Here is a 4,520-nt window from a genome sequence, read left to right as displayed (position 1 = left end):
GGCGGAAAAGAAGCTTGTCAGGAGTGGGATTCGAACCCACGCCTCCAGGGGAGACTGCGACCTGAACGCAGCGCCTTAGACCGCTCGGCCATCCTGACTACTTACGGAAGAGGTCGCAAGCAATCTTCTTCAGCAAATCTACACTGTGCGCATGCGTAACGAAAACCATGGGCCTGGGCTTTGTTCTCTCCCGGCGTGGGGAGAAGCTGGGTGTTTGTGCTGGTTTAAGGGGCGGGTCGAGATGGGACCAGGAGAGGAGCCAGGCGCCTAGGAGACAGTAGAGGGCGCGAGCAGCGTGTTAGAAAATCTGAAAGGCGGAGGAAGACTGCTTCGCCGTTCATGCATTCGTGCCTCTGACGTGCATTCATTGTGCAGCCATTTACTATGCACATCGGCTTTGAATCTTGCATATCTTCAAGCAGCCTTGCATTTCTGCTCACATTCCTTCGTGCGTTTTCTGCACTAAACAATCAATCCCGCACATCCACACTGATTTACAAATGTCTGCTGGCGCCGGAATTAGGTGAAGCTCGGATATCGCAAGGTGTATGGCACCTTGCGAGTATCGAGTTCTCCTTCGGAACATTTGTCAAAACTGCAACTTCACGTTGTATGTGTTTAACTCAGGTTCGGGGTCAGACCGCGCGCGTCCTGCAGCGGCACAGCTGGATCCTCCATATTCCTGACCGAGTCCCCAGTGCCCAAACCGTGCGCGGCACATAGTAGGCGCTCAGATGATGTTCGTGATTAATCCCTCCCTCGCCTCCTTCCTGCATTCTGTCATTTCGTGACTCAAGTCTCCTCCCCCGCCCCCGAGTCCGACCCCCGCACCACCTTGTGCTCCCTCCTTCCCTAACCCCAGGCTCACCCACGCGCAGGCTCTGTCCTGGGACCAGAAGAGCTACGGGCCGCGAAGGCGTCTTTCTCCCCGGGATTTCCAGGAGGGGTAAGGGCACCCACACCCTCCCAGGATCTCATGCGCCCCCATCCCCAGGCTCCCCGAGGCCCTGAAGATATAACTCCTAAAGAAAGGCAGGCAGGACGGGGAAACAGGACACGAGGTTCTGGCATGGCTGGGCCACTGAGTTGCTGCTGCGTAACATGGGTAAGCGCTAATCCCCACTTTGCACAGAGCGTCTGAAAGAGAGCACCTGAAAGTCGCCCCAGCCAATCCTGAAGTCCAGGGGACAGACCCAGAAGATGTGAGTAGTGGAGTCATATTTACGCCTCAGTGCCCTCTGGCTCACCTGAAACGGTACCAGAGCAGCCTCAGCCAGAGAACGCGCCCTAGCACCCGGATTCAGGGGCCCCTGGACCCCTCAGGGCTGGGGATGTCAAGGGCGGTGCAGGCCCTGGAGTAGGTAGAGGTCCTGGTTATTTGACAGGTGATGAGCCCTCCTCAATTTTCCTGTTTTCCTCGCCCCAAGTGCCCCCAACCCACCTGCTGTCTGCATTTCTTTCTTTAGGCTCAGCCATGATGTCTTTGGTGTCCTCTCCCAAAATACAAATTGCCCTGGACTTTGGGAAGGGCCTCGACATTTCCTGAACACCTGCCGTGTACCAGACACTCTTCTAGATGCCTTGTACACAACAAGTTCTGCCCTCAAGAAGCAGCGTGGGGTGAAAGGAGAAAGAGTAGAAATAGCCGAATAAATGAGTTCAGGTCCTGGTAAAGTGCAAGGAAGAGGATGTGTCTGGAAACTTGTAAAGAGACTTTGAAATAGGCCCCCGAAGATAACTGGTGTCCCGGCTCTGTGACTCTAGGGGCCTGCACCTTTCATGACTCCTACATACCGATGACTCGCGTCCATAGAAAGACAAGTGGATTTTGTTGGGGTCGAATGCAATTAATTATTGTCCTGTGGATATTATTTTTATATTGGTTTTTAAATTCATTCAATCATTTCTAATTGCCAATATACGTGTCTTTGAATTCTCTTTTAAACCAGTTGTAATATCTTACTGGTTCTCCCATAAAATGAAATCTTGGACTTGCGTTCATTTTATATTTATATGAGAATCATGATTTTACCTTTAAAAACAGTATCCTTTAACAGTGATTGAATGGCTAAGGGACTCTCATAGGAAGAGTGGTCAGGGAGGGCCTCTCTGAGGAGGTGACGCTGAGATGAAAAGGGAGAGATGAACAAAATCAAAATGAGGAATGGTGGCATTCCAGGTGGGAAGCACAGCCAGTGCAGATGTCCTGAGGCAGGGAGGAGTATGGTCTATTGGAAGGTCAGGAAGGTCAGTGGGGCAGGAGTAAGCAGGGGAGGAGGCAGAGTCCTTATCACACAGGGCCTGGATGCCAGGGAAAGGAGTTTGGATTTCTTCTGTGTGTGATGGAGTCACTGTAGTGTTTTAAGCAGAGGAACGACATGATCCAGTTGGCCTTTCGGAATGATCCCTTCGGCTGTAGCTGTGTGGAGGATGGATGTGAGAGGCCAAGAGAAAAACGGAGTCCAGAGAGAAGGCCATGGCAACGGAGGATGAGAGATGACGGCGGCTGGACCAGGGAAGTGGAGATTGCAAAAGGTGGTCGAATTCAAGATTCAAGATGTGTTTTGGGACATAAAAAGGACAAGCTCTGCGGGCTGGCCAGGGTTTGGGTGTGGAGGGTGGTGATTGGCAGACAGGGGATGCAACAGAAAGTCACCAAGATCACAGAGGGGCCAGGTTGCCAGATGCTCACAACTTCCCTTTGAGCCAGTGCTTCAGACACTGCAGTATGGTGCTGCTAGCCCCGGCTCTTGCCCCATACTGCAGACCAGGGAGCTAAGGCTAAGAAAGGCTGAGCGACTTGCCAAGGTCCTCTCTGGGGGAGAAGCCCGGTGCTCTCTGCCTCTGGAACCCTCCCCTCATGCCTTATACCATCGACCTTTCTGAGTGTGCATCATCCGAGAGATGAGAAAAGAGAGGCGGGGCAGAGCCGAAGCCCAGGCCGGCCTGGCTCTGCTTGCTGCCCTGCTGGCCTGTCTTGGAGAAAATGCTTATTTGATGGGGGTCAGTGCTGGGACCCCACTCGGCCCTGTCTCCTGGGTTTGAATGGATGGTTGGCTGTTCTCATCCAATACCTTTCAGGCCAGACTCCTAGCATGAAAGAAGTCTTTCAGGATCCCGTTCTAGCTCCAGGCTTTCAAGACCAAAAATGGGCAGGAAGAAGGCCACTACTCCTGTTTATCCCATTTTCTCCTTATCAGCAGCCTGGACACCAGCAATGGATCCCCAAGAGACAGGTCTCTCTCATTCCCCACTTTGGACGTTTGTCCTGCTTGGGAGGAAAGTACCCTGAGCTCATTGTGGAAAGTCTACCAGCAGCTGGGGAAATCCTGGTCCCGCTTTTCTGGTGCTCAGCCCTGAAGAAGTCAGATGGTACAGATGAAGTCAGATGGCTGAGTGGGGACCTGCTGCTCAGCCAGCCAAGAGGCCTCAGAGGAAGAACCCTAGCATCACTGCGACTTTGGCACACATCACCACTTCTGCCTGGGAAAAGTGTGGCAGGATGCTGAGTTTTAGTGAACGCCTTCTTTACGTCCATTATTCCACTTAATATTCGAAATAGCACCACCACACAGGGTATCATTGCCCTCATTTTACAGATGAAGAAAACGAGGGTCAGAGAGGCCAAGTAACTTACCCAGAGTCACTCAGCTGATCAGTGGAGCCTGATTTTTCTGGTTCAATATCCCTTTTTGAGAACTACTAGAACTGTGATAGGTGCTTTTTTTATATTATCTCCTTAAAAAAAAATAAATAAATAAATAAAATAAAAAGCCATGATGGCTTGCCAACTTTGGCAGGCCAGCTTTTGAAATGGTATTTTTAGTCCTGTTTTTATTATTACAGGAGACTTAAAAGAAAGGATAGGCTTTTCCCAGCAAGCCAGTCCAAGAAGCGTGGCCAAGTTTTTGTGGTTCAGGTTCTGGTTTCCTTAGTCATCATGTGCCAGCAATAAGTGCCTGCCAAGGCTCCGGTTTGGGCATCTCGGCCCACTGAGGGAGGAGGCCAGGAGTGAAGTGGATGAAGAAAGCATGAATCTCTGATGGGATGGGATGGATGGGAACTGCTCAGTCCCTCTGGAGCCAGAACCAAAGACCCCCAAATCTACCCTTGGCACAGAGAGAGATGGGCGGCCCAGTTTCCCGATTTTGAATGGATCTCGTGGACAGGGGTGACCATAATGGACAGAACACCAGGTGCTCACTTTTGAGTCGTCTGGGTTGCTTATTGTGCCCCCTCCCCCAAAGCCTGTGGTCACCCTAGAAAGAGAACCCCAGGAGTGGGAGAGACTGTAACTTTCCACTCTGATAAATAAGAGACACAGAGCCAGTTTTTAACTTGAGGCAGCATGGCTGAGTGTGTAAATGTGTGGATTCTGGAACCATCTCAGTTCAAATCCTGCTTCTGCCATTTGCTACCTCTGTGACCATAGAGGAGTGACTTAACCTCTCTGTTCCTCAGTTTTCCTGTCTGTAAAATAGATTTAGGAATAGTATCTGCCTAAAGGGTTGTTGTAAAGA

The 4,520-nt window shown here is 51.0% G+C and overlaps 1 non-coding gene across 1 annotated transcript; it reads right to left on the bottom strand.

Annotated features, from left to right (window-relative positions):
* Nucleotides 1–15: 15 nt before the first annotated feature.
* On the bottom strand, nt 16–98 carry TRNAL-CAG. Its single transcript has one exon. It is a non-coding gene; the product is annotated as a tRNA-Leu (tRNA).
* Between the last annotated feature and the right edge of the window lie 4,422 nt (nt 99–4,520).

The sequence above is a fragment of the Pteropus vampyrus genome, unplaced genomic scaffold (assembly GCF_000151845.1).
Source record: "Pteropus vampyrus isolate Shadow unplaced genomic scaffold, Pvam_2.0 Scaffold51, whole genome shotgun sequence".
Taxonomy (NCBI): Eukaryota; Metazoa; Chordata; class Mammalia; order Chiroptera; family Pteropodidae; genus Pteropus; species Pteropus vampyrus.
Note: the sequence above shows the minus strand (reverse complement) of the source record. Positions and strands in the feature narration are given on the sequence as shown.